Genomic DNA, 22,954 nt, shown 5'->3' with positions numbered 1-22,954 from the left:
AACGAAATCCATATCAGCGTCACGTACTTAATTGTGATAATCAAAGGTGATGCTCGAACAGTTGATTACCAATGGATGCTTCGTGGCATTTTTGCGACCAAGGCTATGTCATGACTTTTTTTTGCTGTGATCCGTTCTGCCAAATGTCACTGACATAGACAAGACTAATTCCGGCTGAAACAAAATAATGTCAGCGCCTCAAGCTCTACTGTGATGATCATATGTGATACTCGAACAGTGTTGCTGCGGGGACACCCGCGAGACAACCCCTGCCAATGTACGAACGAACCATGACGTGCGGGCACGCATCTGTAGGCTGTTTCGCTCCCACCTGCTGACCTTCCGTATATGCGTCCTAGCCTTCCTGCTGCCGCGCGAATCCTCCGCTCACCAGGGTGACATGTAGGGTGTCTACCATTTACAACACTCACCAGCCGGACAAAATATATTCAAGCCCGTATGCTGATGTACGAGAGAAGAGTAGACAAAGAGAGTGTGCGTGTGTGTAAGCGTGTGTGTGTGTGTGAGAGAGAGTGAGATAGTGTGTGTGTGAGAGAGAGAGAGAGAGAGAGAGAGAGAGAGAGAGAGAGAGAGAGAGAGAGACAAAAAAACGTATAAGCCATAAGACCGAAAGACACACCAAAACGATCACCTCAAGTAAAGGCAGAGTGCGAGAAAAAGAGAGCGAGAAAGCGTGAATGAGTATCATCATTCACAAAACCAAAGCGATTTTCGACGGTACGCGGGATCAATCCGAAAGCGAAGAACAGCCTACAGCCAACAACACCAACCGAAAATATAAAGATTCGAGCCGGAATCATCGATGAGAAAAGCGAACTCAAAAGGGAAGAGAAGAAAACGGAAGAAAACGCATTACACACACGCGCGCGTAAGGAACAACACCCATACCGATTCTAGCGCGTAGAAACGTTGCCGCTCGTATAAGAGTGCTGGGGGAGACAGGGTGATTGTAAAATTGCTTTCCCTTCTTCCCTTTGCTCTGGTACGGTATGCGCTACACAGCGCGCACGACACTTCCACCCTTCGCCGGAACGTACATTGCTTGTGTGTGAGTGTGTATCACGCAACGAGCCTTTCAGCGCGGTGACCGCGTACCCAACCGAAATGCTTGTGTATTTTCCTCGCCCTTTATTCCTTCCTCTTTCAACAAATATTAAAATGAGCGAACGCAAAAGAGCGCAAGCATGAACGAGAGAGAGAGAAAGAGAAAAAGAGAGATAGAGAGAGGTAGAGGGAAGAAGAAATCGAGAGCGATGCGACAGAGCGAATGAGAGCGAGAGAGCTCTCGTTCTCGCTCTCACTATCGCTATGCACTCCGTACAGTGCCCGGTTATATCACCGCACTGTTGCTGTTGTTCATCTTCTCCCTAATGCTTCCTAATAGGAGAGAGAGAGAGAGAGAGAGAGAGAAAGAGAGAGAGAGAGAGAGATAGTACGTAGAGAGTACGTAGAGTAAGCGGGTGTTTAGCCGAGGGGGTGAGCAGAGGAGGTGGTCCGTGTCACGTCGCACGTCACCCGGCTGTCAAGCGCAAGCCCAAACGCAGCCACATGAAATGCGTCTGAAAGAAGGAAAGGAAATGCGAGGAGGGAAGAGCAAGGAGAAAAGACAAGGGTGATTGAGGCTGTGGAAAAGGAGGGTTGGTGGTTTTGGTGAGCACCACCATCTCCCACCACCCCCGTATGTGATGATTCGACACGCGCGCGCTCGCCGTATGTGCGCGACACGACGCGCCAATGTCGGCCCCGCACGGAACGGAACGAAGCCGTCGCACGCCGACGACAATGGACCGGAGAGGAAGAGTACCGGAGCAGACGGCTCGATATATACCGTCACAGTTAGTGTGTCCTGTCGGTTTTTCTCCCCGGGTCCGGTCCGGTGTGTGTATCTCCGAGCCCGTGAGTCTGAGGTGAGAAGCAGCAGCAACAGCAGCAGCAGCAGCAGTGGCAATACCAGTAGCAGTACGAGCAAACAGCATCCAAGCAGCAGCAGACGCAGAGTAGTGTCGTGCACATTGCTTGCTGAGTAACTACAAGTACAAGCACATAACGAAATAAAACAAACAAACATATCAACCCGCAAACGTCACACGAGCGAGCGAACGCCGGCAGACGAACCCTGCCAAACTATCAACTATTTGGCAAAAAAAAACCGCGCGGAACTGACTGTTAAAAAAGTGCATCATACAATCACAGGGCAAACAAAGACACGAGAACATAGTAATAGAAAAGTGGTGGAAATAGTTACAACAATAAAACAACAACAACAACAACAACAACAAAAACAACAATAAAAAAGCCAAACAAACACAAGTCGCCAAGTGTGTGTGTGTGCAGGGGAGAGAGGAGTGACCCAAGTTCACTCGCCAGGGCTTTAGATAGTGGTGTGTGTGTGTGTGTGTGTGTGTGTGTGTGTGTGTGTGTGTGTGTGTGTGTGTGTGTGTGTGTGTGTGTGTGTGTGTGTGTGTGTGTGTGTGTGTGTGTGTGTGTGTGTGTGTGTGAGAGAGAGTTTGGTGGGGTGGGAAGAAGCTGAAACGTAAAATCGTAGGCAGTGGAAATCGGAAGAAGGGAAGAAAAGCAAAATAAAAACAAACAAACAAAAATAAAGAACCAAACAGTGATACAACTACTTTGGGAAAAAACGGGAAATTGTGCAATACCGCACAAACCTGCGACCGCCACTTGTAAACAATCGCTACCCTTGCCTTCGCCATCGAGGGTCCGAGGGGGGGGGGGGGGTCTGCTAGCAACACAACATAAGCAACAAAACTTTGCCAACAATCAAACCTAGTGAAACATTTTCGCGATACCTTGCGTGAAGAAATCTCAGACGCTGGCGGTCTCGCTAGCAGTGCTTGTAAATGGCGGCAATGGGGATCGAGTTGGTCGTTGGTCTGCTTTAGTTCAAATTTCTTTCCAATCGGAATCGAAACATTTCCGCATTTTATTTCCCAGTCTCGGCCCTTAGTTTCTTTTTTATCCTACTTCTCCTTACTTTGGTGTTAGTGAAGGGAAATGAGCTTCCCTTGATAAGTGCAAGTTAATATGCGTCGTCTAACAAAGGATCTGTACAATTACACAAGGAGCACGCGCATGCTAGAGGCAGAGAGAGAAAGAGAAAAAGAGAGCGAGTGAGATAGTGTGAGAGAGAGAGAGAAGAGAGAGAGAGAGAAGGGAGAGGATGAGGGGGGAAAAGAGAGGACAGGAAATCAAATGACAACAGCTCACCGATTTTTCTCATCCTATCTTGACTAATACGCCCCCTCCCCTCATCCGGGTTACGTCCTTCCTTGCTTGGAAACACGCACGCACGGCGTTTGCAGCTCTACTTTTCCTCGACACTCATCCGCACTTACCTCACCCCTTTTACTCATAAATGTTTTAATGTTGCATTGCGCGCATTTTCTCCTTTTCCCCATTGCTTCCGTGGCTGGGAAATATAGCGAGAAAGTGAGTTTTCCCTCCATCTTCCCTCCCTTTCCCACTTGCGCTCACCCCCAAATGCAGGCGACAGGGATTTACTAGGATACTGTCAGATGAACTAGTGCGTCCTACCCTATCTTCCTTTACTTCAATTTTAATTTGTTGTACTCCCGACTTGTAAGAAAGAGGATGAAGAAAAACAAACAAACAAACAAGAGTGTGTGTGTGTGTGTGTGTGTGTGTGTGTGTGTGTGTGTGTGTGTGTGTGTGTGTGTGTGTGTGTGTGTGTGTGTGTGTGTGTGTGTGTGTGTGTGTGTTTGTGTAGTTGAGACTCATCTTGTTCGCACGAGATAAGAGCAAAGCGAAAAAGCTGGGAAATTATTGTATATATTTTTTTTTCTTATGTATGCGTATGCTGTATTGTGCTTTGCCACCCACTCTTTCCCAACACCACCACCTCCACCGCACCTACACCTGTTAGCACAACGAATGTGTGTGTGGGTGTTAGTGCGTTGCAAGAGCGTGACTAGCGAACGCTTGTGTCAAAACAAGGGATGCGAAAAAAGTAACACATATAATACAACACATATAAGTAACATATGTATATGTATACATAAGTATACATATGTATATATATATATATATATATATATATATATATATATATATAAAAATCGTATATATATATATATATATATATATATATATATATATATATATATATATATATATATATATATATATATATATGTATATATATATATATATATATATATATATATATATATATATATATATATATATATATATATATATATATATATATATATATATATATATATATATATAATATATTATTATACACATACACACCTCATTGTGAGCCCAGCAATACACACGCAATGTTTAAACAAACATTTGCGTGCACCAGAAGCGATCAACAAGAGCGTATAGAGCGTCGCACAAGCATGACAGAGAGAGAGAGCGAACGAAAGAAGCAAAAACGAGAGCGTATCATGTTTGCAGTGCTGCCGAGGCAAGCGCACGTTGACAACAGCAAGTGTGAGCGAAATGGCCGATCGCAAGAACTTACCGAACGAACCGAAACCGAAACCCCGACAACCGCACGGTACCCAAAAGTGAATGTACAGCGTCCGTGAAGCGATAAATGATTGAAAGAGAGAGAGAGAGAGAGGAAGAAAGAAAGAGAGAGAGAGAGCGTAAGATAGATAGAGACAGAGAAAGATACACACAGAGAGAGAGAGAGAGAGATATTGAGGGAGCAAACCACCGAAGGGGCTAGCTCCGGAGATTCAGTTTTTGTAGTTGTTTTTTTAGCTCTTCCGCTGGGGTCCCCGTGTACGGTGTAAACCGAAAGACATTCTCATCATCCGACTCTGTGTGCGTGTATGTGTGTGGTGCACCAGGGGGTAAAGTGCCTTATTGTTTTGTATTCGTGAACTTCACCATCACACCATTTTCATTGCTATCGAATTCTAATCGAGGATAAAAGTGTTTTTGTCAAACGTTAGCCGAAACTGCCGAAACTACTGACCTTAGCGGTTCTGTGATTTTCCCGCCTTTCCCATCACAAACCTCTCCACCCTTTCTACCGGTTTGGTGCGCACGTGTGTGTGCTTGTGTTTTTTTTTTGTTCTGACTGTGTTAGTATCGTGCGTGTGTGTGTACATTTCCACAATTGTCGCGTGCAAATAACCGCTTTCCCCCTCACCCTTCTCGGCAGCACCATTTAGCAATCTTGTATCGTAAGGAGATCACCCCCTACCCCGCCCATTCCATGTTTTGATCTACTGGTTGGAAATATTGAGTCACAAAGGTGTGTGTGTGTGCGTGTGAGAAAAAGTGTAATACAGTGAATCCCCAACTCTTTCCCCCACCACACTTTCCACGGCGAAACTCCAACCCGGTGATAAGGTGACAATTGACAAGACATCATTGCCCGCGTGAACCAATCAGTGCCACAACACACACGGCCCAGCAACTCACCATTCAACTGCCCACAACCAACATAACCCAGCTCCAGCGCACACACATACACATACGCGTGTGCGTGTACCCCGTTTCGGCGCGTACCATGACGCAGTCGAGTACGTGCGTGCGTTCGTGCGAGCGTGTGTAATCAACTCACCATCCCCCTCCCATTTTCTTCCGTTTCCTTTTACCACCCGCGTGCTTGTGTGTGCGGGTGCGCGAGAGGAGACGGGCCTATCCATTCTTCAATACAGGCAAAAGTGAAAGAGAGTAAGTGAGAAAGCAGTGCAGCAGGCGCGCGCTACGCCGCCGTCTGTCAAGTGTGTGTGTGTGTGTGTGCAAAGAGAGACGAGGAAGACGCAGGCGAAGGGGTCCGGCTGAGCGCGAAGAAGGAGTTTAAAGCGGTACGCAGTTAAAAACAACCAGTCACCCCTATCACAGACCACCACCACCCACCAACCGGCTTCAAAATGATGATGGTAAGTGCAAAGAACAGGGCAGTGTTTGTCCGACGTATTGTTTTACTTGTTTTTTTTTTTTATTTGTTTGTTTCTTTTCCGTTTTTGGGTTTGATGTTGTCCTCTGGTTTACTCTTTGTAATGTGGTTGATTATTCTCCTTCTTCATGATATTATTGTTTTTTTCCTCGTGTAATGAAATTAATAATACTAGGTATTGGTGTCGCTTCCCTGATCGTTTCGTGTTTGCCCAATCGCTCAACTCAAATCCGCTTTGACGCACAGATTTGTCGCCCGATAGTGGCTTTTCCTTTCCTTGCTGAAAACTTTTCAATTGTTTGGCCGTACCAAAAATGCCTGCTAATCGGTACAAATGTAACTGTCAAAATTATAAATCTGTCAAAATCTAAAATTCGCCGTGTAATCGCTCCGGGACGGACGAACCAAAGCGCCAATAGGCCACTCGGGTTAAAGGTTGCTTTGCGGTGAACCCGTCACCGATTTTTTTAATGACTGACCCTCTTACACAATTTCCATTCACAGTCAAGGTGAAAAAAATTGAATGCAAATTTTCCTCTTACAGTTTTCTTTCTCCCCACTCAAGACAAATGAAAGTAAAACCAACGAAGAAAATGGACAGAAAGGAAGTGACCGGTGACGGTGTTGTTGTTGATTTTTCGCCACGCATCTGGAAGTATTAAAGTGCATGAAATTTTCGAATACGATGTCCCACAGCCTATCGTACATAATCCTACACGCACAGACATTTTCCCTGCATACAGCTAAGTAAAATCTAAGTAAGAAGCGGCCCGTCGGATGCATGCCGGAGAGTGGAAAACTTGAGGGAAATGTGTTTGGCCTCACAAATGGTGGGAGTAAACGATATCAATAGGGAGCGATAGCGAAAAGGGGGAGAAAGAGAGAGAAAAAGAGAGAAAGAGGGAGAAAGAGAGAGAGAGAGAGAAAAGAGAGAGAGACGAGAGAAACATACGGAAAAAGAGCAAGAGGGAGATAATTATAGGATAACTTTACGACCGTGCCGATGGAGATTCGTTATGGACAAGCCTGTACGAAGGAAGTTATGCTTCCTGTGCCCATTCCTGACTGTTTCGTCGGCCAAATGGTCAACTCCGCTCGTACACTTTGCTACCACACTACCATGGCCACCGTTTTCACCACATTTCCCTATCACTGTTTTACTCAAAGTCATTGACTTAAAGATTAAATGATAAGGATGAAAGAAAATGAAGGTGGACTAGAGAAAACTCTCTCTCTCACACACACACACACAAACGCGCGCGCGCGCAGGTACGCATGCAAGCACACACGCGTATATACGCACACAGTCAGTGTCTCGTGAATGTGAGTGCGTGTGCGTTTTCCGATTTTTCCTTCATCGCCGCTCATCTTGAGTTTTCACCCGGAAGGGTCGGATAGGACGTTTTGATGGATCGCCGGGAAATGTCGTGTAGGTTGCGATTGGTCGTTCTACGGGTGTGAGGTTGGCGGCAAGGAAGGGGCCATAGGCTTGGCAGTTTCCTGAGCTATTGCTTACGTCCGTCTCACTTTGCCTTTCGCAATTTGCCGCTCAATTTGTTGGAGGTTTTTGGGTGGGGGGGGGGGGGGGGGGGGGTGTGAGGAACGGATGGGGAGGAGAATGGGATAAGTAAGAACTTTCCTCTGCTAGATCTCGTAGGCCAGGAGTGGTGCAAATATGATGGAGGGTGGAAAACAAGGATGTCGTTGTGGTTAATGGTGTGCGCTTGGTTGGTGCGCTTTGTTTTTCCGCCACTGTAAAGTATAACGAAGCCTTTTTCCAATCCCATTTTCTCTTTCTCTTGTTCTCCTTCTTTTTATTTTTCTATCTCTCTTGCGCTCAATATTCTCTTTCATATTTATAATCAAGGGTGCGTGCATCCTTCCACGGAGTCCTTCTTCTGTTTTCCTTTTTGTCCCCATCCCATCGTCAAAGGCAAAACCTTTATTTCCGATGACTGCTACCGACATGAAAAGCACAGGAAAAGCACAGCGGAGGATGTTGGAGTACGCGCAGGCAGGAAATTTTCCCGCTTGCTTTATCGTCCCCTTTGTGCTCTTTGTCTCATTCCCGTGCTGTCGAGTTTGGATGAAATTCCCTGAAGACGACCCCAAAATCAAACGATGCTATTGCCAGCGCTGCTCATTTTATCTCCTTACAGGGTTTTCCAAGTCACTTTTGAATGTAAATACTGTTTTTCACCGCGTGCGAAATGTTATTCAACATCACTTATTTATTTCATTATCATCATACAGGGGTCTCCAAGTCACCTTCAAATGTAAACATTGTTTTTCATTACGTGAAAAAACGTAATCCACATCATTCTGATACTTCATTTCCATTATAATAATTTTATATTTCTTCAGCATGATTTTCAACACTTCATGGGTCTATTAGCAACGTTTTTTTTCGTCCGGTTTTGAAGCAGCATATCATCAAGATTTGTACAACATCTTCAAAACTAGTATCACATGTAGTTTGATGCATTTTTATTACATAAGCGTACCAATTTGAAAGGGATGAAGGTCTAGCTCTTGCACGCGGTGAAAAACAATGTTATCATTCGAAACTGACTAGGAACCCCTGTAACATTTTTTACATTTGAAAGTGACTTGGAAAAGCGTGTAATAATTCTTAATTTCTTTTGTATGATTTTCAACACTTCAATGGTATGTGACCATCGTTTTTTCACCGGGGTTTGACACCGGATATCATCATCCGTTAACCTTTGATGTATTGAAAATCATGCTGAAGGAATTAAAAATTGTCATGAAGGAAATGAAGAATTAGATGTATATGGATTAACATCTTGCACACGGTGAATAACAATGTTTATATTCGAAGCTAACTTAGAAAATCCTGTATAGACTCACCCGTAATATTCCGGTGGTAGACTGCATCTCCTCGACAGTAAAAGAGAGCGTATCAACTCTTTCCACGCATACACACAGACGCACACGCAGACACACATGTAGCAGTACGTACTTGCGCACGTTGGTGTATGGTTGTTGTCACGGTCCCGAAGAAATGTCCGTTCGCCCCCGCATACGAATATCTCCTTGCTAGGGGAGGACATCTTGGACTTCTCCTTGGGCTTGGTGGTAGTAGCGCGCAGTAGGCACGACAGCTACGGTAGTATATAGTGCCGTTTCGCCTAATGGGCAAACTTCGAGTGCGTTCTTGTTCCCTTTTGTTTCGTGCCTGTGTGTGTAGATGACTTTGACTTTTGTGACTGCTTGGCTACATGGCCCCATGTCCCAATGTTTTTGTACATAGTCGTGCTATGGCACTCATAAATTTCCAAACGTCCATTTAGGCAGCCATTTTCTAGTTTCAGACGCGCGCGCGAGAGAGAGAGAGAGAGAGAGAGAGAGAGAGAGAGAGAGAGAGAGATGATAGTATGTCACAAAAAAAATATTCTGATATTCTTGGAATGCTGCTTCAGTGGACAGCCCGAACAATTTTGTTTGCCGAAACAAAGTCTACAGATGTCCAAACACTGTTTTTCTTTTGACTATTTAGACGTTTTATAAGATGAGTCTTGAGTTGAAGTGCTGACTACAGTCAATAGTTTTCTCTCAATTGGTGTTTTACATGTTTTGGTAGTAATTACTCCACGCAGGTAGTTCTAAACCAACGCGCATTCTTGCCACCACCATCCTTAAACATTCGGTGTGTTTTAAACAATCCTTAAACGGAAATATCCTTACTTTGACTCTGAGTGTAGGGGAAAGCGGGGCAAAATGGGAATGTGGGGCAAAATGGACACCCTCTATTTAAGCATTATTTGACTACAAAGATTCTTTCCAATGCTCAAGATGTATTCATTAGAGTGTTCTATGAACACCATGTAAGTGTCATAACCCTTACATAACAAATAACCAAGAAAAATGCTAAATTAGGTTTAGTAGCATATTGATGTAATTTTTGCCACTTGGAAACTAAGCTTGATGTAAGTTTCACAGGGATGCGTAGAAGTTTTACATGATATATTTTTACATATATGATATTTCTATACATTTTTAATGAAGAAAGCAAGGCGATTTAATAAACATGCTTTGCGTGGGTCAAAATGGGCGGTTACACTTGGGGCAAAATGGGTAGATGCTTTTAACATACGGCGCTTAGTGAGGCTATGGTGTTTTATTTGTCGCCTCAATAATGATAACAGGCACCGCTTCAAAAGATTCGATTTAGTAGATTTGAACGTGTAAAAACTGTTTTAATTTTGATAACATATTTTTGGAAGAATTTTAAGGGCTTTCCTGACCAGCAAAACATAAGATATAACGAAAATACATTTCAAGAAACGTTCGCAAAAGCATGGACCATTACCTAAGCGCAGTTGTTGTGGTCCATATTGTCCCAGTGTTTTGACGTTTCACAGTTTGTTTACATATGCTCATTTTGGCCCGCGTGTCAAAATAGCTTCTCGTAAAACGTCGGCATTTATTTTATAGTTTATAGGTGGCAATTTTAATCCATAGATACATGGTGTAGGCATACAATAATGTAAGAACAATTATGTTTTGTGGCATATTCAAAGGAATATTCAGTCAATTGCTTAACATGCACATTTTACCCCGCTTTCCCCTACAGTCAGAATATAGAGAAACGACTTCCTCCTTCAATTACAAACATTCCACACATTATGTTTGAAATAATTGCCTACCCTTTTCTATATGTGGCACCTGCTGCGGTGCCAAGCACACTAAAACCACACACTATCCTCCCGACCTGTGTGCATGTTCATGCGGGAGCGTGATTTTAACCCTAGCATTACACTGCACAGTGGTGGTCATGGTGTTGGCGGCGACTAAAACAATTATGTTCTGGAAACAAAACAAAACCAGACACATGAACGCTGAGCCCCACCTCTGTAGCACAATGTCCGCAATGATGGAGCACAAGTGGTAGAGCGATCAATTTGGTTCTGTCAATGTTTTGTGTATTATTTTGTAGTTGTATTTTTTCCCTATTCTCGTTTTACAAAATTTTAACGACCTCGTAAACAATTGGGAAAACAGCCTTTGTTATGGTAGAAAATGTAAACAAATTTTGAAAGGTTCGCTTTCTGTCTCTGCGTCTACCCTCCTAAAACTATGCAATAGCCGTTTGTGCGCGCCCAAATGTAGGCAACGAGAAAGCAAATACTGACAACAGCACGCGTATCGCGGCGGGAAGAACACGATTTATACTCAGCCGCCTCTTTCTTTTACTTGACGAATAAAAGCAGTATGTCAGTGGACAAACCAAACCAGACACCACTTGAGAGATTAATGCAGTCGCGAGAGTCAAAGTCTCTATAAACAAAACAACCAACCGACCGCACAAAACTTACGGCTGTCGCGGTTGGAGAGCTAGTAGCATTAGCATCGTGCACGTTTATGATGCCACATTTTGGGATGCGGTACCGTGTAACTAAACTTCCCACCAAATGGCGTCGCGCCGTGAAGCACGAAGCCATATTCCATGACATTCTATGATATTAGCAGTGCTGCGAAATGTCACTATCAATGTCATAAAAAAATCTGACTGAAACAAAACCCATATCAGCGTCACGTACTCAATTGTGACAATCAGAGGTGATACTCAGAACGATTGCTGTGACTAATACATGCTCATGACATGTTTGCGACCATCGCTTCGTCAGTCACTATATCACGACTTTTTTTGCTGTGAATAATTTTGCAAAATGTCACTGCCATAGTCATGACAAATTCTGGCTGAAACAAAATCATCTCAGCGTCACGAGCTTTACTGCGAAGATCAAAGGCGAGCCTCAAACAGTTGGTGCGACCATCGCATGCTTGGTGGTGACATTGTGTGCAACCAACTCGTGTTCAATCACGTGGTCGCGACATTTTCAGTCGGTAATCATCGCGATGGTCACGGGAGATATGCATTGCGTGCGAGTGGTTCCAAGAAACAAAATGAGCATGGTTTCTCGCACTGTTTGACCCGACAGATAATCAAAACAGATAGAGGGAGAAAGCATGCTCATTTTGTTGCTAGAGCCTACGCGCCAAGTATATTCTAAGAATGTCGCGATTATCGCCGACAACAATGTCGTGACCACGTGAGTGATCAAAAGTTGGGTGCTAAACTAAATGTCACCAAGCATGTGATTGATTTTCCAACTGTTTGATTATAGTCACTGATCATCTCAGTTGTGTACGTGATCTGATTTGAATTTCGTTTCAGTCATGAGTGTTGATGATTGAAACAGTGGCATTTGGCAGCACTGTTCACAGCCAGAAAAAAAATCATGATAATGCTTGCGCCGGCATTAAGCTAAGCTTGTCAGTCAGAGTATCGCGTTGGACTCAAAAATTCACATGTCGTGTTCAGCATGTCATGGCGAACTTTTATTGACTATCAGCAATGAGCATCAAGCTACCACGGATATGTTCATTGTTTTCGTTGGTGAAAATCTCGTGATACTCATGACATTTTGCAGCACTGGATATTAGATGAAAGGTCCTTACAAAAACAATCAGTTTCACGGCGAATATTTTCACGCCATGGGTGGGCACGTGAAAAATTTGGCATTTCATCGAATGTCATCGCACCATACAGGATGACAGCTGGGTATATACATTTAGGCGTGAAATGTTTTAGCCATGTTGTTTTTGGTTATTTTTTTACGCTTCACGGCGTGAAATTGTCTCGATATGTTTGGTTGCTCGGGTAGATGTATAGATGTGAATTGTTTGCGATTCATGCGCGCCATTCCACGTAGGACCCCCTCTCCTTTCCTTTGACTCTCTGTGTGTTAGCCATCTTTTAACTCGCGCAAAACCTTAACGAAGGACTGAGAAACGCACGGGAATGGATGAGTGTAAATTGCTAGCGCATACAGAACGCGCCACCGCGCCATCATGCTACCATCTAATACGGACGTCACACGAGGCGTAAACTCAAAAAGTTTACACTTGATTTGTATGGAAGAGTGTAAACTTCCTGTCAAAAGATTATAGGGTTGTGTGGCTGAAATCGAATTTACGCCAAAGTTAACGCCAAAGTTCGGGTGACGTTCGTACAAGCAGGCTTTTAAGGAAGGGGTTTGTGTTATTACCAACAACAACAACCCGACCACGTGTAGATTCAACAGCGTGTTGGTGCCTGCACTAATGCTAACCCGTGCAAGAGCTTTTTTTGTTACTGTTGTTCCGGTTGGAAGGGTACAGAAATAAACATTCCGCTGGATTTTGCGCGCGCGCGTGCTTGTTTTTGTTTGTCTGCTTTGGCTCACTGCCGTCGTACGCTTTTTGCTCTCGGTATCTCGTTTGAATGCCTTAGGATTTTTTACGCAAATTTTACCTATACCATTTGGCGCTGTAAGACAACCGATTGGTGCCGTGACACAAGTGTTCAGTTATAATGTATTGCCGGTTATGAAATCAAATCGCATTCTTTCTGCCTTCTTTGAGCTGGCATTCATTTGTTTAACATTACTTACTTACTTACTTATCCGGCGCTACAACCGCTTTGCGGTCTTGGCCTGCCTCAGGAGTGCCCGAAACCGCTCACGGTCTCGCGCCTTCGTCTGCCAGTCCGTTATCCCATTAAGGCCGCTTAATGGCGGACGCCTCCACGCCATCTTGCCACCTCAATTTGGGCCTACCACGCCTTCTCTGTCCTTGTGGACGGCCTAAAAAGACTTTACGGGCTGGGTCGTCCGTTTCCATGCGTACAACATGTCCAGCCCACCGGAGCCTGGCGAGCTTAATACGCTGTACGACAGTGAGGTCGCCGTACATCTCGTATAGCCTCGTCATTATATCGGCTCCTCCATTGTCCTTCCACACATACGGGGCCAAGTATCCTTCTGAGCATCTTCCTTCGAACGCGGCTAAGAGGGCTTCGTCAGATTTGGACAGTGTCCATGTCTCAGAGGCGTATGTGAGTACTGGTACTATATAGGTACTATATAGTCCCAGCTTCGTCCGTCGCGACAGGTTCTTTGAGGTGAACTGCTTTTTCAGGCTGTAGAATGACCGGTTGGCAGCCAGCATCCTTGCGCGCAACTCAGCTTCCATACTGTTGTCGTTGCTGACCTTTGACCCCAGATAGGTGAATTCTGGGACGACTTCAAAAGTGCGTTCACCTATCTGTACATCACGCCTACGTACATTCGGATTATTTATTGGTAGGTCCGCTGATGTTGCCACCATCAGTTTGGTCTTTGCCTCGTTTATCTGCAATCCGAGGCTCTCTGCCGCCTGCTCAATCCCTTGGTAGGCTTCTGCTACATAGGAGAGCCGCAGACCAATGATGTCTATATCATCAGCGTATGCCAGGATCTGGGTTGACTTATAGAAGATGGTTCCGGTAGTCTCCACCCTCGAGTCGCGGATGGCCCTCTCTAGCGCCAAGTTGAATAGGAGACAGGCAAGCCCGTCCCCCTGGCGCAGACCCTTGGTGGTAGCAAAAGGTCCTGAGAGTTTTCCATCCACCCTCACCTGGCATGTGACGTTGGTCATAGTCATTCTAACTAGCCTTATCAGTTTGGCCGGGATTCCAAATGAGCTCATAGCGTCGTACAGTTTTACCCTGGCTATGCTATCGTATGCGGCTTTGAAGTCTATGAAAAGATGGTATGTGTCGTTTCTGTATTAAGCCATCTTCTCCAAGATCTGCCGCATGGTGAAGATCTGATCAGTGGTTGATTTTCCGTCTCGGAATCCTCTTTGATAATTTCCTTCTATCTCTTCGACGTACGGGACAAGGCGATCCTGAAGGATCAGGGAGAATATTTTAACACCGTAATACCCCTGTAGTTGTTGCAGTTCAACCTGTCTCCCTTTTTGTATACGGGGTAGATGATGCCGAGATTCCAATCACAAGGCATCGATTCGCTATCCCACACCTCAGTAACTATTTGATGAATCTCGTTTTCTAGTCGTGCACCTCCATTCTTGACCAGTTCAGCTGCAATTCCGTCGGTTCCGGGTGCCTTGTTATTTTTCAGCCAACGGATAGCCTTTCGTGTTTCTTCTATGCTAGGTGGCAGTAGCATGACACTATCTGCTAGTGGCGCTTCTAGCTGTTCGTTTAACTGGTCGTTGAGTAATTCATCCGTTGCGTTCATCCGTTCCGTTGCTGCATTGCTCGGAATGTAGTATTCTTACGTTCGGTCACTTGTCTGCATTCATCGTCGAACCAACCAGATTTGGTGTTGCCACGACGTGGTGGGAGTATATTTCTTGCACAGTTTATTATTTTTGTTTTTAGAGCGTTCCATCTCTCGCTCGTAGTTTCATATCTGTTTTCTGGTAGTAGAGACTCGTCTAAAGCGGCTTTAAATTCCTGTTGGACAGTAATGTCCCTTAGAGAGTCCGTGTTGAGCCGAGGCTGCGTGTTTTCTCCGTCCCCATTGGCGCGGGGGCGGGCGATTCTACAACGTATCACTAAGCCAAGCAAGTAGTGATCGGAATCGATATTGGCTCCTCGATAAGTTATGAAGTTTAACAGGCTCGACTGTCGTCGGCGGGTTATTAACACGTGGTCGATCTGGTTGAAGGATTCGCCATCCGGGTGCGCCCACGTCATTTTGTGGATGTCCCTCCGCGCAAATTTGGTACTTCCTACAACCAGATTGTTCGCTGCGGCGAACTGGACCGATATACTGCCATTGTCGTTACTGTGCTCATGCAGACTGTGTTAGCCAATGTATTGGCGGTACATTGGCTCCCTACCGACTTTTGCGTTGAAGTCCCCCAGGATGATTTTGAGGTCATGCCTGGGGCACGCATGTATAGTTCTAGCGAGGCGGCCGTAAAAAAGGTCCTTCTCCTCTTCCTCTTTATCTTCGGTAGGGGCGTGAACGTTTATGAGGCTTATATTAAAAAATTTGCCTCGCATGCGCAGGGTGCATAGCCTATCGTTTATAGCCTTGAAATCTATGATTACGGATTTCAGCCGGGGACCTACGGCGAAACCCGTTCCGAGCACGTGGTGGCGGTCGTGGCAGCTGTAGTAAATGTCGTAGCATTGCTTACCACGCCTGTTGTGCACACCGTTCCCTAGCCACCGAATCTCTTGTAGAGCTACGAGGTCCATGCTCAGTGTAGCTAGGGCGTCATCAAGTTGTTTCAAGACTCCGGCTTTGCTAAGAGTGCGTACATTCCATGAGCCCATTTTAATCGTTGTCCGGAGGCAGTGCGTTTGGTCGGTATCGTTATGTCCGTTTCGTATCCTTCTGATGCTTTCTGTAGTCAGCCAACTAAGCAAAACATTAACATTAGCAAAAAGATTTGTACATGGCAATATTTATGTGAGTATTCATTGCTCTCAGGTAAAACTATACAAAAAAGCTTCCAACCAACAATTGCAAGATACGCTTGGTGTTGCTTGCACTGCACGTCTCTAATTTAAATATGTTCTCTTAGTCATGGAAAAGTATTCCACTAACAGTCGAGCGCAAACCAAGCTCCCCCCCCCCCCCCTCTTTCGCTTCATTCTGGGCAGGTTGTTTAAAACTTTGTACTTATAAATTGCCCACCGAAACTATGTGATGATTGCGGCGAGTGTGTTCCTTTCTAGCTTCCACCAGTATATGGATGATTACACCATTGGTGATTGTTTTTGCACCAAGTGTGTATGTGTATGTGAGCGCGCGCGTGTTTGTGTGTGTGTGTTTCTGTAGTTCTGCGGACGATAAAACGGTGCGACACACACAACCAAGAAAATGATTCTGTCTAACGATATCGATTGATTATCGCTCTTATCGTACACACCTCGCCGCAATTATGGTCCTCTCGTCATCTCTCTCTCTTTCTCTCTTCTCTCCCTCTCCCCCCTCCTCTTTATTTCTGTCTCTTTCTCTCTCCCTCTCTCCCTCTCTCCCTCTCTCCCTGTCTCTTTCTCCCTTTCGCTATCTTTATAAACTGAAATGCAATGCAAAAAATGCAGCATTCCGGACGGCGCGGGACCTTTTTTAAATGTCCGGCTGTGACGTCACCGTCAGACAATGGACATCGATTATCAAAACCGATCACAGGATCTGGATCTGTATCGATTTTTGGTACACGGGGCCTCCCTAACAAACCAAAAACAAAAAACAAAATGGTCGGTATGGGTCTGCCCTTTCTGTAGGAGAGAATTGCTATTCACCTTCTCACTCACTCTCGTTGGGACTGGTAGTGGATGAAAGTGCCGGGATTAATCCCAATCGATGCCGAGACACATCGCGACCACCTCGGGTGGAAAACTTACAGAGTATTCCAAGTCACCTTCGAATGTGCACATAATTATTCACCGCATCCTAGATGTTTTTCAACAACTGTCAAATGTTGTTTTTCAACAGCTTCAAAATGAAATTCAGTTTTAACACATGATTTTCAACACATCACAAAGAACTGTCAAACTCAATCCAGCCTGAGACGTGTTGAAAATCATGCTGAAGAAATTAAAAATTATTATGATGGAAATGAAATAGCAGATTGATGTGGATTAACATCTTGCACGCGTTGAATAATAACGTTTACATTCGAAATTGACTTGGAAAACCCTGTAATGATAATGTTTTTGTCGTTTTTGCTGTTTTCCGTTGTTGTTCGAGGCTCGCAAGACGAACCTTTTCGAAGGCCACCCTTAGAAAGTCTGCATGTATGTGTGTTTTCATTCTAATACACTTCTACAACCTCCCACGTCCCCAACCTTCCCATGTTAGTGGCGTGAGACAGACGATGGAGGTGACGGTCTGTTGCCATCGTTTTTTTCACTGGAATTTGAAGCCGGATCACATTACCCGTTGACCATTGAAGTATTGAAAATCATTCTGAAGAAATTAAAAATTATTATGATGGAAATGAAATATCAGAGTGATGTGGAGTGTTTGCCTGTAGCGAAAAACAATGTTTACATTCGAAATTAACTCGGAAAACCTTGTATTGGACGCACTCGCATGCGCAAGAACAAGAAACTGTCGCAATTGGGCCCGAAACTCCCGCTGGCCTCCACCACTCTAGCCATGAAGCAGACGAAGCAAGGCCATACTGCGACAATGTTTGTTTTGTTGCAAAGCGCGCATTCGATGGGTGCGTATACCTTCTGTTTTTCTTTTGGACCGAAGCTAACTAGAAGACATGCTTAGTTCAACTTAACCATAGTTCACCAAGAAAAAATAGATTTATACTGCGTAAATCAAAGTTTTATTTTATTTTCACGTTAATACGCATATGTCTTTTTGACACGCAACGATCTTTCGACAGGTTATTCCGAAAGCTCGCCCGAAAGCTTCGAAAGCTTTGCGTTTGAGACTTTGCTATTCTAACAATACTCTTTCGTTTTTGGCTTTTACTAGTAATTAATTCCATCTTCCCTAGGCAAGTGAAAAGCTACAAAAAGCAATAAAGAATTCTTTTGGATATAACGAATTGTTCACCAATATTTTGCGCACATAACGCCCGTAACGAGCACGAAAGAAAGCACCCTAACCCGTAGTGCAAGCTCCCATTTTTTAAAGCTTTGCTAAGCTAACACCACAACAAAAGTTCCGCTTGCGAAGCTTTGCGCCGGCCAACAGCAATGGAAGCTCTTTTCGATACAAAGGATGCGAAAGCTTTCATTATTCTTGGGGTGCATTATTTTTGGTGATTGCCGTTTAAACGTTCTGCATTCAGGATGCGTCAGACAGGGTGAAAGTGATGAATGATATCACTGTACATCTATTTTAATGTGTTGTTTTGAGCATTTGAGCGAGAATTTGCTTCTTGAACTTTTTGAACAAAAATTAAAATAAAATAATAACAATTTCAAATTTTATTAAAAATAAAAAAAAAAAACACTTCGTAATACGAATGAAATATTTAGTCTGCTGGTGTAAACATTTCAGGAAAAAGGAGATGTTTGAGATTGAAGTCGACAGCACACCTATCTTGCCCAAGACACTGTTGCTCAATTGACTTGATTGTGTTTTATGTTGTTTGCTTTGCTCGTTTATTCCTCTTCTTGTTCGTCTTCTTCTTCTACGGCTCATTACTCTGAAACCACTCGCGCCCTTCGATTTGCCCACCAGCAGCAGAAATGCAGCGCGTCTGTTTTGTTCTATTCCGGTTTTGTTTCTTGCTTTTTTCTTGGTTTTTTTTCTATTTTATTAACGTTTAACGTTTACCAGTTTGTGTAACCATTCCCTTCTTTTTCAACGGTCGGCTTTGTTTTATATTCTTGGGGTTTCGTTTTTTTCCATTTCGTCTTCCCCTTGGGTTTTTTGTTGCTTTCCGTTTGCGTCTCTCCTTGGCTTTAAGGCCAAACATCCCTGGTTTCTCAAGGGTATAGGAGTGATTTCAACTGCAAGGTTTGTTATTTTCTTATATTTTTGTGTTGCTTTTCTTATTCTCTCCTCTATCCTCGGTTATTTGTCCGTTTCAATGAGCGTTCGCTTTTCCCTTCCCTTCTTTGTGTTTTTGTTTCGTTTCGGCTTCACTTCCCTATTCCCTCCCCCTCCCCCCCTCCCCCGGACTCTCAGTATAATGTTTTAGTATAACAAACGTTTCTGTGGACGTTTTATATTGTTTTATTAGATGACTCGCTCCGGTATTTCGTTGCTCCCCAGCGGACGTTTTCATCCCCCTCGCTCTCCGGGCTTTCGAGAGCGTCGTCCCTGTACTCCTTCTTTCCCTTCTGCTCCTTTCTTTCGTGCGTTTTTCTTGCCACAATGGCGTATGTCTCGTATTTATTCGTCTTCTCATAAAGCAAAAGGCACAGGAACCAGCTACGTCAAAACTGGCAGAAAGGAAAGAAAAATAAGGAGCACGGGAGAAGAAGAAACACAAAAAACCGACGCCGTTTGCCATTTTCTTCTCTTGCACGGTTCACAAGTTAAGTTTTAGGGCCTGTGCAAGATTGCGCGCGTGTGTGTATGTGTGCACACGATTTAGTTTCATATTCACCCCTGTTTCCCTGTGCCTTCTCTTTCCAAACGGCCGTACTCACTCTTTCTGACCTTTCGGGGAAACGTGAGGCAAACACACAAACTCACACACACACACACAGAATTCTTAGCTTGTACACGCGCGTTCTCACGCTGCCAGGGCATCGTATAAAAAAAACGGTTTTGCCAAACGAGAACCGTTCCATTAGGCTGAATTGCCCTAGAATGCAATGGTTGGGTGTTCGTAAACTATGCACCAAACTCCCTCACACCTAAGTAAACGAGGGATAAACAGCGCGGGATTGCGTCGGTATGTTGCCTTACCGCCGGCCTTCACAGCCGCACACGCACACACGCACGCATACAAAACTCGTCGCAGATGGAAGTATTTAACGTCCACGCAAAGTTGTATGACAATTTGCGATGCGTTCATCGTTTTTTTTACGTTTTAAGTTTTTTTTAATCGCAACTGATCGCTAACAATAATTGCTGTGTTATGGCTTGATGTCTATTTGTGCCACTGAAAGCTTCTGGCAGGAAGTGGGACGGTGCTCTCCTGAGAGGTGTAACTTTTTAGGGGAAGCAATCAGTAAATATATATAAAGTAAATATATACTATATATACTATATATATATATATATATATAAAGAGGAAGTGTACGTCAATAACAAAACCCTGCAATTCCTCTACAATTTTATTGTATTGTTTTTTTTTCGTACATCGCACATCGTAAACGAAGTACATATTATAACAGGCCACCGTCCCTAGCCTGTCCCACCAGGGGCTAACCTTAGAAACGGACGTAGACCAACAACGTGAATAAAACTACAATTGCCGAACATAAGAGAAAAAAAAGAACCGAGGTCGCCATTGCTTGTCCCGCGTACCGACGAGATTTGCAAACACTGTCCCGTGTGTGCACAAAGGGTTGGCACAGGGGGAGGGTTGGCTTAGCTTAGCTGTCTTGCTCGCACTCCCACACCCTCAGCCCTTTCATGTACTTCAATGCCTTCGCAAGAGGTAGACGCATAATCTGTATAAGCAAATCTTACTACACTATTTCAATGCCTTTAATAGCCTCAGGCTCACGAAGGAACGAACACCAACAAGAAGAACAGAGCATTTACTATCAGACAAAGCAATAAAAAGAGACCCCGTGAGAGAGAGAGAGAGAGAGAGAGAGAGAGAGAGAGAGAGAGAGAGAGAGAGAAAGTGTGTGTGTGTGTGTGTGTGTGTGTGTGTGTGTGTGTGTGTGTGTGTGTGTGTGTGTGTGTGTGTGTGTGTGTGTGTGTGTGTGTGTGTGTGTGTGTGTGTGCTCTGTGTGTGTTCTGTGCGTCTACCTCAGGAATACAAGCAGATAGGCCCCTTTGTATAAATGTGGAGAGATGAGGATAGTGTGAATTTTAATTTGCAGGGTTGCTCTCCTATGCGTGTGATTTCTGTGACGCGAAAAACATGCAAAAGAACGCTCATTAACCCTGTCCAATGAAGTAGACGCCGAAAAGGCACAAATTTATTCGCATTTGTACGACAGCACAAACGGGAAGCAATAACAGCCCAGGCTTCTTGCGTACATTATTTTCTTATTATTTAGCCACGTAAGCTAATGTGAAGCAACCAAACAAAAAAGGGCGCTGTCTTCCCTTTCTCTCTCTTTCTCTCTCCCTCTCTTTCTCTCTTTCTCTCTTTCTCTCTCCCTCTCTTTCTCTCTTTCTCTCTTTCTCTCTCTCTCTCTCTCTCACTCTCTCTCTCACGCACACACACAGAGCCAAGCATTGGTCTTCCGCGTGCGCGCTTTCCCCCGGTGCGACCGTTTCTTTCCCCTTTACGCTTGCGATTGCTGCGAGCAGTGTAGCGCGACCTTCCAACCGGTTTTCAGCTTGTAAACCGCACCCAACACCGCGGCGTTCCATTCGTTCTGCTCAATTCCTGTTGGAGTTTTATTTTTTTTTCTTTTAATGCGCAACGAAAAGAAGGAACCCGGTTCTCTGTCCGCTGCCATGGCGGGATGAACGCTTGCACAAAGGCGACACACACACAAGCCCTCACATCAACCCTGTAGCGTAAAAGTGCACACACACATATAATACTTTTATACGCAGTAGAGAAAAAACAAGGAACACAACCACAACCCCTATTACTTCTACGATGCTCCGTTGCCTCGCGTGTTCGTCGGGGCTGAAACAAGCGAGACTGTGTATGTGTGCGTGCGCGTGGGCTTCCATGCGACAGAGAAGGGCTAATTGACAGAGCAGCAAAACCGATTCAATAACCTTTCGGGGTGTACAACAAAAAAGAGAGGGGATCCGGGATAGCTAAAGAACATGGATAGAGGAAAGCACCGGTACGAAGGGATAGAATCGGCAATAGCAGCAACAACAGGGGTGCAAGGGAAAGCAGGGCCATAAATTATGAGCGTCTCTGGGTCTAGGCTCCGGGCTCGTCGTCCCTTAATGTGTTCTACCGCCCGGTATAAATCGGCTGGTGTCCTTCCCAATTTTGTTGTCGCTGGTTGATTTTATACAATTTCTACCTGACAGAAATGTATACATATTTCCATTATTCTCTTGCTATGTTCCAAGCCTGTGTGCCTGTGACCCTTTTTTTAATTCTGTTTGTGCCTCTTCCTTACCTTCGCCCTCCTTGCCGGGCACACGGTTGTTCCATTCTTAACTTTGGGTGCCACTGCAGGAAAACAATTTTGTACGGTCGCGGATGGAAAATACGTTTTTATGCAGAGGCGCATGAAGTCAAAAGGCTCAAAGTCTTTATGAATATCAATAAAAAATGCGTTTCTAGTGGAATAAAACAATAAAATAATTTGTTTTTTTTTATAACAATGAAATTATTTGTACAAAATTATATGACAAAGGTTCGAAAAACATTAAAATTATACGAACTCATTTGGTATTCTTACAATCGTATAGCTCTCATATTGTGGGGCGCATAAAAATAAATTGAAAACAAAATTTAAATATACTGAAAACCCCTACACAAGTGAAATAATCATAAAACAAAAAAGAGTTTGTTGAATACAAACACAATTAATAATAAAAATGTTACACTTCAGCGTAATATGTCCGGCTTATTCTCAGTGTGGGGTGGATTCATTCATCTCATCGATGTGTTAAAAATGACCGGCTATGG

General features: G+C 44.2%; 1 protein-coding gene across 5 annotated transcripts in view; it reads left to right on the top strand.

Moving 5' to 3' along the window:
• The first annotated feature begins 1,776 nt into the window (after positions 1-1,776).
• LOC120955729 (high mobility group protein DSP1) overlaps positions 1,777-22,954 on the top strand; it is a 42,363-nt gene continuing 21,185 nt past the window's right edge. Inside the window, exons 1-2 of one of the 5 annotated variants that reach the window (XM_049607626.1) lie at positions 1,777-1,928; positions 5,688-5,912. The gene's annotated coding sequence lies outside the window, so the exon portion shown is untranslated. Of the gene's footprint in view, positions 2,055-4,767; positions 4,872-5,185; positions 5,279-5,687; positions 5,913-22,954 lie in introns of those variants that run through there. The other 4 variants (XM_049607623.1, XM_049607616.1, XM_049607618.1 and 1 more) reach the window with 4 other exon arrangements.

Source organism: Anopheles coluzzii, chromosome X (genome assembly GCF_943734685.1).
Source record: "Anopheles coluzzii chromosome X, AcolN3, whole genome shotgun sequence".
Lineage (NCBI taxonomy): Eukaryota > Metazoa > Arthropoda > Insecta > Diptera > Culicidae > Anopheles > Anopheles coluzzii.
Note: the sequence above shows the minus strand (reverse complement) of the source record. Positions and strands in the feature narration are given on the sequence as shown.